The 14336-nt window shown below is 35.1% G+C and overlaps 2 protein-coding genes across 2 annotated transcripts in view; both read right to left on the reverse strand.

Annotated features, from left to right (window-relative positions):
• Positions 1 to 14336, reverse strand: part of Nca (neurocalcin homolog) — a 392453-nt gene that overhangs the window by 327209 nt on the left and 50908 nt on the right. The gene's annotated exons all lie outside the window — the stretch shown is intronic.
• Positions 1 to 14336, reverse strand: part of LOC135845532 (neuronal calcium sensor 2) — a 383834-nt gene that overhangs the window by 318887 nt on the left and 50611 nt on the right. Inside the window, exon 2 of the mRNA XM_065364141.1 lies at positions 1048 to 1122. The gene's annotated coding sequence lies outside the window, so the exon portion shown is untranslated. The remainder of the gene's footprint in view (positions 1 to 1047; positions 1123 to 14336) is intronic.

Raw genomic sequence — 14336 nt, forward strand, 5'->3', positions numbered from 1 at the left:
TCGATAATTTAAAAAATGTTTGCGTTTCTAAAATTCTAAAAATTCTCTCATTTCTCATCGACTTCTCGACTTTCTCGACAATTCTAAACCCCATTCAAATTGACCAAAAAAAAAACTAATCAAAATTTGAACGAGACACGTCAAAAACTTGTATTTTTCTTTTCAACCTAAAATAAAGTAAAGTCTTTGGAGATCTGCAATATCTGACCCATCTCAACGTTCTTCAGCTCGAGCCCAAGTCTTCATCGCAAACGTAAGTATCGTTACAATTGAAAATGTATTCTAACCCCACCTTCCCATCCCTTCCGTCTCTCCTTTCATCACTCGATTCAGACACAGCATCTCCAAGACGCTATTTCCATCTTATTTTCTTTCGTCGCTGAAAGAACAAAAAAAAAAACAAGTGTTTTTGAAGGTTTAAAAACTAGATACTCGTACGTAAGTAATACTCGTACAACGAGGACGACATTTTTTTCCAACTTTGTCACGCTTTTCAGTATAAATTCATTATTTTCGCGTGCGTTTTTCCCATTATCGCCAGCGTACATTTACATATAGGCCTGTCTAACACACACACGCAGACTTGTAGATAGTTTTCACGACGACTAACTATAGGCGGAAAACACAATACTCGAGCATTCGTATACTCGTACATACAATCAATTCGACGACGACGGGACGTGAGTAAAGCTGTTTGGAAAAACACGCGTTAATTTGCCATTTAAATGTAATCCTATTAACGATGAGACTGGCGCTGGTGGCTTTTGTATATGAAAATTCACCGCATCACTAACAACTCTTCTTCTACCCTCTCTCTCATTCTCATACGTGTACGTCAACCCTTCGCGTAAATTGTTTCGCTTTCTCGGATGGACGGACTTTTTTTCACTCACGCTGGATCGGTCACGTGTATTTCTATCGGCTATTTTGGTGCGAGGTGGTGGAGGCGGAGACGCGGCGCATTTCCCCAAAATTTCATATACACGCGGTAGGTAATCATCGTCAAATAATTCGAACGAATGGAATCATAATATTTGAATTACTCACTCGGAAAACACGGTTCTTCTCTCGTTTCCAATTAAACGTTAATTGGCGCCGGTAAATTCCAACTTTCGGACGAGTCTGCAATAAAATAAACCGAACGTATTACAATTTACATTATCTCTGCACACATACAAATATATATTATTATGTAGTGTACCTATTTGTACATACGAGTATGTAGAATTAATCTGCAGCGGGAGGTCTTTTCGTATCGGTATTTAAATAAATTACGTCGTATGAAAGTACAGTATATGTTCATTTACAAGTACATACAAATCTGCATACGTTTTGGGTGTATTGCGCAATGACGTCAGTTCAAGCAACGGTGTATTTGTAGAGGCTTGAGAAAGGTAAGGTATAAGCATTCGAGCTTTCCTAAGGCTTTCCACATTTATATAAGGCAAAAATATGCGATATGTTGGAAAGGGACCGAGAATGGGTCGATTGAAAATTCGCAGACGTACAAGAATCCCATGAACCGAAATAATGGTCAATTAAAAAGCTATAGAAGTGGGGTGAAGTTTTCTTCTCAGAGGGAAATAATTTTAAGGAAATTTGGGGGACCAATAATGGGATCATTGGAGGGGTCAATTCTAAAAAATGATTTGATATTGGTATTCAGGGCTTTTGGAAAAGTGTGAAACGATATGTCACACGATATTTGGTACGTTTTTATATTTTGATCAAAATTTTGGGCGATTGAAGCCACCCCTCCCCCACCCTAGATGTTACGAATCTGTTCACAGAAAGTTTGTTGTTGTAAATATCCTAAAAATGTATGCTTCTTGGATTTTTCTTTCAAGTTTTTAAATTATAGCTTCAAAATTTGGCAATCTTTTGATTTGAAGTTCTGAAATTTTTGGTAAATATTTCTGAAACTAATCTAAATTATTTTTAAAACGCCATCGCAGATTTTTTCAGATTGCAGCAGTCACGAGCAATTACATACTTGATTAGACTTCAAAGGCGAGCATCATGACGAGAAATTTCAATTGCTGAAAAAAAATCTGCCCCAATAAGGAAAAGCTTGAATTATTAAAAATTGAAAATTCCAACAAAACTCCAGAACTGTTTGAAATTAACACCAATACCCTATTATTTAGAAAAATCGCCAAGGTATTAAAAAATGAAATCTTAAGATTTCAACAGCTGTAACGTTGCAGAATTCCAAAATAAAAATTAAAAATTTGGATGTGTCGAAACACAAAAATCATTCAAATTATCGCCAAAGATATACCTGCATATCATTTAAATTGTGAAATAATATAAAAATTGTTATGCTATAAGTACAGTATGCTTTGAAAAAAATTTTATTCATTTTGAAACGTTTTTGAAAATCGTTAAAATGTTATTCGAGTAATTCAAAAAAATTCTGGAATCAAAAATTTATCAAATTTTCGTAAAAATTGTCAATTATTTTTTTGAAACGAGTAAAAAAATATCTAAAATTTTATGTAAAATATTTCAAAACTTATCAGAATTAGCATTTAAATTGTTCCAAAATAGAAAAATTCTTCAAAAATACCTAATGATTTTTGGAAAATTTCTTGAAAGAAATTTCCATCAATTTTTCCTGCAGTATTTCTCAAGTTTTTTACGTTTTTGTATCATCACATCATAAATCTGAGCTGTTTCAACAAAAGTTTTGTCAACTTTTTTCAGCTTAAAGAAATTGTGGGGTTGCAAATACAAGAAAAACGAGTACCTAAATGAACTTTCCATTTTTGATATGAATATGTTTTTTGGACTTTGGGTCAGTCACGATGATCTATTCGACGTTGGTCCGTGGAACGCTGAATTCTTCGTATTATGTTCGACTTTTAGAAACTTGAAAAATCAGCATGCCTGATGGATAGACAGACCACCTACAGAGACCAGACAGACGGGTCAACGAACTCAAGAAACCGGACAGTAAGATAGATGACCTTGGGAGGTCCGAAAGACGCACAGACGACTTTGAGAGGGCAGACTGACGGATCTATGGCCATAAAAGACCAGGCAGACAGACAAATGGACAGGCGGTCAGACGACCTTGAGGGGTCAGATGCCCTTGAGGGGTCGGATGACCTTGAGGGGTCAGACGACCTTGAGAGGTCAGACGACCTTGAGATGTAAGACAGACAGGTCAATGACCTTAAGAGACCAGCCAGGCAGACGACCTTGAGAAGCCATATTAGCGGGTCGATGACCTTAAGCGGCCGGACCGACGGGTCAATGATCTTGAGAGGCCAGACATGCATATGCAGGCAATCTCGAGAGGCTAGTTAGGCAGACAGGCGATCTAGGAAAGCTATATTGACGGGTCAATAACCTTAAGAGCCCAGACGGGTGACGGGAAAATTCATAACGTGAAATTCATAGCCCAGATTCCCCACCAAAAAAAATTTCCAAAAAAATACCTTGACACATTTTGTGATAAAAAAAATTTTTTTTGTAAAAATAAACATTTAGTTTACAAAATATATGGGAAGTCCTCCATTTTTTAAAAAACTTCTTTTTTTTAAAAGTTGAATTTAAAAAAGTTTTGCTTCCCAAAAAAAGTGGATTTCTTGCAAAAATTGCTAAAAATTGTGAAAAGTTTTGTTCTTTTGGTCAAAATTTTCAAAAATTATCAAAAAGTCTTTCTTTATTTTCAGAATTTACCAAATTTTGGCTTTTTACAAAACAGCCAAAAATCTTGTCTGTTTTTCGAAAATTGCCACAAGTTTTCTATTTTAAAAAAAAGATTTCTTTTATGTTTTATTGTAAAATTTATCAAAAAAAAAACTAGCATAAATCGCTAAAAATTGATAAAAAGTTCGACCATTGTTTTTTTTTGTGCTAAAATTGTAAACAAGTTTGTTTTTTTGGAAAACCACCAAAAAGACTTTGCTTCGCATCAAATAAATATCAAATAATCTCGTTTTTTTTTCAATAATTGTCAAAAATTCTTTCTTTTTTTTATTTTCCAGAATTTACCAAATAAATTTTGCTTTTTACAAAACTGCCAAAAATCATGATTTCTATTTTGTAGGGGGAGATTATGCAGATCTGGGGTGCTAGTTACTTCGATCCTTGGCTTCTAGGAAAGGATTCACGAAAGTAACGAATCTCTCTACATGAACAGGACCCTCTGAGTACCATTGGTTCAGTCCGAGAACCTCACGGGGGCCCAACCCTAGATATCGGTTGGGGTTTGAGCCAGAATAAATAAAACTCGTAAATTGGGAATTTACTCCTTGTTATTTCCTCTGGGTGAGTGACCAAGCCACCAATATCATCATAGGACGAATTTGAGTGTTGGGAAACGAATATTAATTACGTAAATAAGAACACAGATCTTCTTCAAGTACATCTAATTATCTCAAATTACGAGAAAAGAACAACATGAAGTTGATATCTCTTGAGAGTAATTATTGGAGAAGGAAAGGGAGGTTGAGAATTACTACAAATTCGTAGCCTATTCTCGGATTGGTATTTTTTGGATAAAAAATTGGTAAAGAAAAGATAAATACCTGGGATTGTGTTGAGTTGGGAAGACAATATAATTAATTCCAACCATACTAGGAATTAATTAAAAATTGCTTGTTGTATGGTGATACACTTCCGGAAGTTCCAATACACCTGACTTTATAGAATTAATAATTATAGGGAGTATCACAAGTCAGTGTGAAAAGATTCCCTATCCAATTAAATTGGACACGTAAATAAGAGGCACTTCCGTAAATAGTGACCCCTGAGCTCCACGTACTTGGCTAGTTTCATCCACTGCGTTATAGAACGAATAGAATTAGTAGAATGAATATTCTGACCCCCGAATCCACACTGGTAGCCCCCTAAGCCTCGGAGAGTCTAGGAGAGCTGACCAGGCAGTTCGGCAGTACATTGGATACTGACTGTACAGTGGAACTAGCAACTATGAGCTTAGGGTAAAAATGAGTCTGGACCAAGCAGCAGAGGCAGCGGATGCGCGCGTTTCTAGACGATGATTGGTTAAATATTATGTCATGAGGTCGCGGAAATACCCATCTAATGATAGTATCCGCGAGCTGAATATTCGCGTCAGGTTGGGCAATATAGTAAATGTTTTTTCTCCCAGTTAGGTAGCAGAAAAAGCTGTTTTTTCTCCCTCTACAATTTTTTAAAAACATTTACCATTTTGCTTTTTACAAAACTGCCAAAAATCATGATTTCTATTTTTTAAAAACATTTACCTTTCATGTTTCTTTGTACAGTTCTGTGACCAACGTGTTCCGATACAGTCGTCTGTTGCTTGTGTTGCAAAGAATCGCTTTTATTGTGGTATATTTTATATATTGCTTATCTTATCTGTTAGTGTGTTTAATTTTCTAAAATGTTTAGATAAAACCCACTAGTGAACTATTTTTATCACAACTAAACTGTACCAGTCTCAGCTCAGCTGAGCTGGTTTATCTATCAACAAACAACCAAAGGACAACTGGTACTGAGTACAGACCAGACATGTCATACTCATCAGCTGCAAAAAACGAAATCTTTCCATCCGCCGACCAAGCTATCATCTTCCCCTTCATTGATGGAGTACCAATCCAGTATTATGCTCGAAAAATGATTGGAAAAATAGGTAACAATATTCTTCATTGTGCTAAAATCTCAAACAATCGTGTGCGTATGTATCTCAGAAGCAGAGAAATTGCTGACAACTTTCTCAAATCTGGAGGTGAAATTGAAATTGACAGAAAACTTATCAAGGGAAGGTGGTATAAACAAGAAAGGAATGATAAAAAAAATCATCATCTCCAATGTGCCTCCCCATGTGCCTCACAATGAGATTATAAACATCATTATCTCTCATGGTATTACACCCTCATCCAAAATGAAGTTCTTACATTTGTCTCAAGAAGAAGATCTTACTGACATCTTATCTGAACGCAGATTTGTGTATATACGAGTACCAGCAGAAGATGCTAATAAATTACCTTCCTCAGAGCTTATAAAACATAATGATGAAGAGTATAGGGTGTTCTACAATGATTCAATTATCAAATGCTTTGTCTGTCATCAATTTGGACATACCTCACAATCATGTGAATTTTATGTGGCTCCTTCTACTCAAGTTCAAGAAACAAATCTACAACCAACAGATTTGAGTCAAAAACCAACTTTAACCATGACTGATGTTACAGCAGAAGAAAGTTCTTCACAGAAGCTCTCCCCTGAAGAAACAGTAAAGGACAATAAAAAAAGTCCAATCAACTCAGATGAAATAAATTCCTCAAACACCAACCAAATTAATACAGAATATGTGACGTGACGTGACAAAATCGACCTTCGGACCTAAAAAATTATTTTTCACTTTTTGACGGATTTTTGGTACTCGGACATTCAAAAATCATTTAAAACCACCCAGAAGTCCCTATGATTTGCATAGCTCCATATATGTACATGGTAATCCAGTCAGAAGTGTGCTCATTTTTTTGATTTTTTTGATTTTTTTTCAATTTTTTCATTATTTCAACTTTTAAATCGACCTGGAGGCGAAACAAAGCGTTCTACGAGAAAAATACATCGAGCAAAGTTGTAGAGAATTAAATTTCCAAAAACCTATAAGAGGTTTATTTTTCTCCTAAATGCATAGTTTTTCCGTTTTTCTCAAAAAACAAAAACCTCATGATGATTACCATAAAATTTCTGTTTTTTGAGAAAAACGGAAAAACTATGCATTTTGGAGAAAAATAAACCTCTTATAGGTTTTTGGAAATTTAATTCTCTACAACTTTGCTCGATGTATTTTTCTCGTAGAACGCTTTGTTTCGCCTCCAGATCGATTTCAAAATTGAAATAATGAAAAAATAAAATAAAAAATTGAAAAAATGAGCGCAATCACGACTGAGCCCCCTGTATCAATGTAAATAACCATTTTACTCAGTGATATTCACACAAGACAGGCAAGAAACGTTATCCAAGACTATGTTTAGCTCAGTTTAGCCGGAGAACCTGATTAGAACGCAAGCGCTTCCGCTAAACGAGCAGAACTGGACTGAAAACTTTAACCCCCCATAACTCAAAAACTTATTTTCGGCTTGAAGGTCGATTTTGTCGCGTTGCGTCACATATGCTGAAAAAATGGATATTTCACAAACTCCAATTAAAAGACCTTTATCTACCAGCACTCTTTCTCAAGATGAACAGCTTTCCCAAACTATGTCCGCCAGCAACGAAATGGAAACAACACCAAATTTGGAAAAGAAGAAGAAGAAGAAAATCAAAAAAGTTAAACTAGATGAATCAGAGCCAATTTCAATTAATCAACTATTGGAGCCAATAGAAGATAACTTTGATAAAAAAAAGATGCACTATCCTCTCTCTTTTACCAACTTCAGATTACTTATGGAAATGGTTAAAGGACAGCAAGACCCTTATCAAAGTGTCACACAATTTACTAATGATATTGATGGAGTTATTAAAATCCTATCTGAGAACTACAAGCACCTTAAATACAGATCTATGAAAATTAGATTTACAAAACTGCAGAATAAATTGAAAAAACTACCCCTGAAGAAGAAAACAAACCTGACCATGCATCAGAATCATCTGAAGACTCATCATCATCATCATCATCAGAGAATGAGAAAAACTGAAATTAATACTTTTGTTTTATTTTTGTCTTATTAGATATCCATAATGATGTTATTGCTATTATTTTAGTATTTAGTTTACTACCTTCTCAGTAGAAATATTTATAGCATTATTGTAGGTATTTAAGAACTTGATTGTAAATAATTTTTGAATCTTATAAGCTAGTCAAAAACCAAAAAACAAAAAACAAAAAAAAACAAACAAAAAAAAAATCAATTCAAATTACTTTTGGACTATTCCTGTCATGGTAAAAATGATAATAATAATAAAAAAAAAAAAAAACCAAACTAACATGGCAAAAGTAAATCAAAGCAAAATTTTAAAAATTTTCTACAAACATGAAATTCAAAAAAAAAAAACAAAACAAAACAAAACAAAAAAATTGCTGGAAAATTTCAACCTTTTCTTCTCCCCCCCCCCCAAAAAAAAATGAAAAAAAAATAGTCTGGTATGAATTTTCTCATTCAATGGAATATAAATGGTGTTTACAGCCACTCTGGTGAACTCAAGACTCTCATAAGCAAATTTAACCCTGAAATTATTGCCTTACAGGAGACACATCTTCGAAATCATCACTCTTTTAACCTCCGAAATTACAACTCTTATCGTTTCAACTTTCAAGGAGGAAATAAAGCTTGTGGAGGCACAGCAATTTTTGTAAAAAAAACTTCTTCATCATCTACCTTAAATATTTCTGTAGGCAATATCCAAGCCAATGCAGTAACTATTGAGGCTCTAAATTTCTACAAGTCACAAATATCTGTCTGTAATGTTTACATCCCTCCTCACCAGGACATAACAGAATATGAATTAGATCAACTTTTTGCCCAAATACCTAAACCTTATATTGTTGTAGGGGATTTTAATGCCCACTCCAAAACCTGGGGATCAAGTATCACAAATAATAGAGGTAATGTAATTGACAAATTTCTCCTGAAAAATGACACTTTCCTTCTGAATGAGTCAAAACACACTCACTTCAACATTTCTAATGGTACCTATTCAAACATTGATTTAGCTTTTTGTTCCCCAAACCTCTCCCATCTTTTGAACTGGAAACCCCATGATGACCTTTATTATAGTGACCACTTCCCAATTAGCATCAACATCCCTCTTCAAACTCAGAAACCCACCTATGAAAAATGCCCCAAATGGATTCTAAACAATGTAAACTGGTCACATTTCAACAAAAAAGTTCTCCCAATTAACTTTACACTAGATGATCTGGACACTATAGTTGCATATTTCACAACTTCTATTGTCCAAGCAGCTGAAGAAACCATTCCAAAAACTTCTACAAAAGTTCCCAAAAAATCTGTCCCATGGTGGTGTCATGAACTAAAAACTGCAATCCAAGATAGAAAAAAATCACTAAAAAAGTACCAAAAAAATCGCACTCTTGACAACCTCATTGATTTTAAGAAAAAAAGAGCCATTGCTCGCCAAATCAACTTATCCAAACAAAGAGAAAGTTGGAATAATTTTATGTTGAGCATCACCCAAAGCACAACTACAAAAGAAATGTGGAAAAAAGTTAAAATCCTTAAAGGAAGTTATATACCTACTGAAATATCCTACTTAGTAGATGCCAACACTGAAATAAACTCAATAGAGGACATTGCAAACACCTTAGCTAGATCCTTTGCAAAAGCTTCTGCAACTGTCTCTTATAGCTCTGCTTTCCAAACACTAAAAACACAAATTGAATCCACTCCATTAGACTTTTCATCTGAAAATCTAGAACCATACAACTCTCTTTTTTCTCTTGAAGAGCTAAATCATTGTCTAAACTACAACATTAAAGATTCATCCCCTGGACCTGATGAAATTCACCCTCATATGTTAAAGTACCTTTCAGACACTGGAAAAGAAGACTTACTACAGTTATATAACAAAATTTGGACTTCTGATTCCTTTCCAAAAATGTGGAAAACTGCAACAATCATTCCAATATTAAAACCTGATAAAAACCCAAGTCTTGCATCTAGTTATCGCCCCATCTCCCTAACTTCAGTTCCTTGCAAAATACTTGAAAAAATGGTTATTAAACGTCTTAATTGGTATATTGATTCCTCAAACTCTCTTAGCATTTATCAGAGTGGTTTCAGAAAGAAAAGATCTACCCTAGACCACCTCTTTAGTCTCCAAAAAGAAATTAGTTCAGCCTTCCAGAATAAAGAAAGTGTTCTTTCAGTCTTTTTTGATCTTGAAAAGGCATTTGATAAAGCCTGGCGTTATAAAATTCTCCAAAAATTACATTCCATTGGAATTAGAGGACATTTAGCCTACTTCATTCAAAATTTCTTAACAAACCGTACTTTTAGAGTGAGAGTTAACAATACATACTCAGAATTTTTTGAAATTGAAAACGGAGTCCCCCAAGGTTCAGTTCTTAGCACAGTTTTATTTATACTTTTGATTGATGACATTTCCAATGTTGTTTCTAGACCCATTTCTCTGAGAATCTTTGCTGATGATATAAACATTTCCTTTCATTCAAATAATATTCAACTAGCTCTTCATGTAATCCAAGAAACCCTTGAAAAAATCGAATCATGGGCAGATTCTAATGGTCTAACCTTCTCAGAGTCAAAAACCCACTGTATACTTTTCACCAAAAAAAATAAGATACCTCCAGATCTCATTCTCAATTTCAGAGGACACTCGTTAGAATTCAAAACCACTACTAAATTTCTTGGATTAACTTTTGATAGAAAACTAAATTGGACTCCTCATTTCCTAAAAGTGAAATCAGATCTCATTCAAATTCAAATTCAAATTCAAATTCTTTATTTGTGATACATGCGGCAGCATTGCTGCCATCGTATCAAGTTAAGCATATAAGTACATAGAATACAAATTTCAGATTAAAATATAGGGTAAAAAAAAACTTGATTAAAACATAAAAGATGAAGATTTAAAACTATGGGTACATAAAATCTACTCATCCAGGTTATTTCAAAAAATTTGAACTCTTATTGATCCGGGGAGCTGAGATATTCTTCCAGGGTATAATAAGCCCTAGTTATCAGCCATTCTTTCAGGACATGTTTGAATTTTTTTGCAGTTGGCTGGTTTTTTACACTCCCTGGAATCCGATTATATACTTTTGCAGCAGATGATACAGTGCTACTCTGGAGAAGTTTTGTGCGGTGGTGGGGAGTTCTGAGGTTACCTCGTGATCTGGTACTGTATGGATGGGTAATTTTTGGAAAGGTTATAACCCCAGTATAAACCATGAGAGATATGTCCAGAATATATTGTGATATTGTAGTGAGAATTTTATTATCAACAAAGGTGGGTCTGCATGTTTGTCTTAGAGGTAGTTTATAAATTGTTCTTATCGCACGTTTTTGTAGTGTGAGTATTTGCTTGACATAAGATGCATTACCTCCCCAAAAAACTACCCCATAGGCCATTGTGGAGTGGAATAGTCCAAAATATGCAAGTCTGAGAGTTTTTTGATTTGTAATTTGGCGTAGCTGAAAGAGTAAAAAGTTTATAGATGACAAACGACTGGTTAATTTAGTGATGTATACATCCCATTTTAAATTGCATTGAACATCAACCCCTAAGAACTTTGCAGCACAAGAGACATTAGGCAGAGTTGAGAGAGTTTCTGCTACCAGGTCTGCCTCCTTGGGGGTTACATTGAAAGGCACTGTTACTGTTTTTTCCAAGTTTAAGCTCATGGAATTTGCATTAAACCAGCAGATTAAGTTTTTGAGAACATGTTCTGTTTTTTTAAGCAGTGTGTCCCAGCTACCACCTTTTAAAAACATAGTTGTATCATCTGCAAACTGGGTTAGAAGTGCATTAATGTAAGATGACAAATCGTTAACATAGAGAATAAACAATAAAGGTCCAAGTATGGAACCTTGGGGGACTCCTTTGTCTATTATTTTCTCTTCAGAAAAGGTGTAAGTCTCGCCATTTTGGATTTTGACTATTTGTGCCCTATTTTCAAGGAAGGATTTCAGCCAACTGTGGATTGGACCCCTTATTCCATATTTTTCCAACTTTCCCAGTAGAATTCTGTGGTTCATGGTATCAAAAGCTTTGGATAAATCACAGAATATTGCCAATGAATTTTCACCCTCTTGACCAGCTTGGAGAATTTTGTTCAATAAATTATATATTGCTTTGGTGGTGTTTTTCCCACGACGGAAGCCAAATTGTGTTTCACTTAGAATGCTGTTAGCTGATAGGAATCGTATCAGTCGATTATACAACAGACGCTCAAAAATCTTTGAGAATACTGGTGTTACAGAGATGGGCCTATAGTTGTTTAAATTTGATTTTTCTCCTGTTTTATGTACAGGGGTTACAATACTTGATTTCAAGCTTTCTGGAAATTTTCCCTGATCTATGGAGTCATTAAAAAGTTCAGCAAGTATATGAGATATGTAGCGATCAGCTTGTTTCATAATACCTACATCTAAACCATAACTATCCCTAGAGTTGGAATTTTTGAGACCTTGTATGACATTAGAGACTTCAGCTGCAGTAGCTGGTAACACAAATATTGAGGAATCATTAGCTAGAATGAGGGATAATGGGTCCAATGTTTGAGAAGAATTAACTACGTTATTCGCAACAGTTGCAAAATGTTGGCTGAATAACCTAGCCATATCAGCTGAGTTGGTATATTTGGTATCTCGGAATGTAATATGATCAATGGAATGTTTGCATGGTTGATATGAGTTTATTATCTTCCATATAGTTTTGCAGATATTATTTGAGATTGCAACTTTGTGAGAGTTTGATTCTATATTTGCCCAATTGATCAATTTTTTATATTCCTTTTGACGGAGCTTGTATTCAATTTTATCATCTTCAGACCCACCAAATTTCCAATTTGAGTAAGATTCTAATAGTCTAGTTTTTAGAGTGCGTATTTGGGTTTGAATACTATGAGGATAATGTAAGTGGTTAGGGTTATGATTTGTGTAAGTTTGAAGTGGGAAAGATAAGTTGTAGTGGTTCAAAAAAATATTTAAAAAATTAGAAAATTTGGAATTAATATCACCTATTTTCAGTGCATCCCAATTTTCAGAATCCAGAGAGTGGAAAAATTTTTCAAAATTTGTTTTAGAGAACATACGTTTTTTTAAAAGAGGTTGTTTTGCTGTATTCACAGATTTTTTGACCAGTTTCAAGGATAGGAGTACACTATTGTGATCTGATATATGTGGTGTATCTACCCTGGAAGAAAACTCAGAATCCCTATTACAAATAAAATTATCAATACAATTTCCAAGCCTGGTGGGCTGATAACATGTCAACTTCAGACCATATGATGACAGTAACAAGAAAAATCTACGAGATAACACATTATCATCTAAAATATTGATATTAAAATCACCACCAACCACAATTTGGTAACTATTATTGAGAAGGGTAATTGCATGTTCTAATTTGCTAAAAAATATGTCAGGCATACCTGAGGGTGATTGGTATATGGAGAGTATATTTAGGTGGAGGGAGGGAACTGAAATTGCTGATATTTCAATATGCTGGTCTACTGACAGCACCTGAACATCTTTACGTGAGTTACACACCAGATTACTGGAGTCTTGAATCAAGATGCATGATCCGCCTCCTTTCAAACTATTTCGACAGTAAGCAGAAGCAACAGAGTAGCCATTAATGTACAGAGAGCCTAGTTGGTTAGAATTCAACCAATGTTCTGTTAAACAGATCAGTTGACAGTTGGATTTTCTAAGATAATCATTCAATAGGGCAATTTTATTTGAGAGTGATTGCACATTGAGCGTTAGGAGCTGTACAATTTGCTGGCTTGAATTTATAGAGTAGCCAGAGGCAATTGAAAATTTGGTGGATGCGTAGCAATCGGAGATGGGTTACCTGAATAATGGCCAGAATAATTAGGTTGGTGATTGATAAGCATCGGCATCATAACTGGTGGTTGACTGAAATACATGGGTGGTGGGTGTTGAAATTGGGCTGCATTGTGCACATTTGGTTGCACTGGAGGCATTCTGAGAGGAACAGAACTAGGAGGAGGAGGAGGAGGAGGAGGAGGAGGAGGAGCATGTGGTATAATCAAGGTTGAGTTTAGCTTTTCTGAAGAGTTCAGCACAGATGTAGATTGAGTAAGGTGGGGAGAAAACTTGGTTTTATTAGGTTTCCGCCAATGTATGCCATGTGTCCTTTTCGTCACTGAAGAATAGGTAGGTGGTTGGTGGGTGGATGCACTAGATTTAGAATTACATAAATTTGTCCCATCAAGGGGCTTTTTAGAGCTAATACTAGTCACTGTACAAACATTAAACAGAGTAAACAAAAAACGAGCAATATTTCCACATAGATACCTCTTACCATTCTCATTGAGATGTCTTCCATGAGTATAATGAATACGACGAGGTTTAAAGCAACGCCACTGTAGGTACACTTCATCCAGCACTGACAATATAGCTCGAATATGCCTATTTGCGGAAGCAATGCCCTTATCAGCCTTCTTATTCATTGTGTAGGGTATCTCATATTGGATGGCATGAGTTCTTGATGAGATTTTTCTAACATTTTGAATATGTTCATTGATGATTTCTGTAGTAGGATTATTCGAGCCTCCAATGAATAGAACTACATCATCAGCAGTATAATTGGATGTTAGAAGATCAACACTTTGTGAGCACTCTGCCAGTGATGTCCCTGGTTTGCTTAGGGCCTCG

The sequence above is a fragment of the Planococcus citri genome, chromosome 4 (genome assembly GCF_950023065.1).
Source record: "Planococcus citri chromosome 4, ihPlaCitr1.1, whole genome shotgun sequence".
NCBI classification, from domain to species: domain Eukaryota; kingdom Metazoa; phylum Arthropoda; class Insecta; order Hemiptera; family Pseudococcidae; genus Planococcus; species Planococcus citri.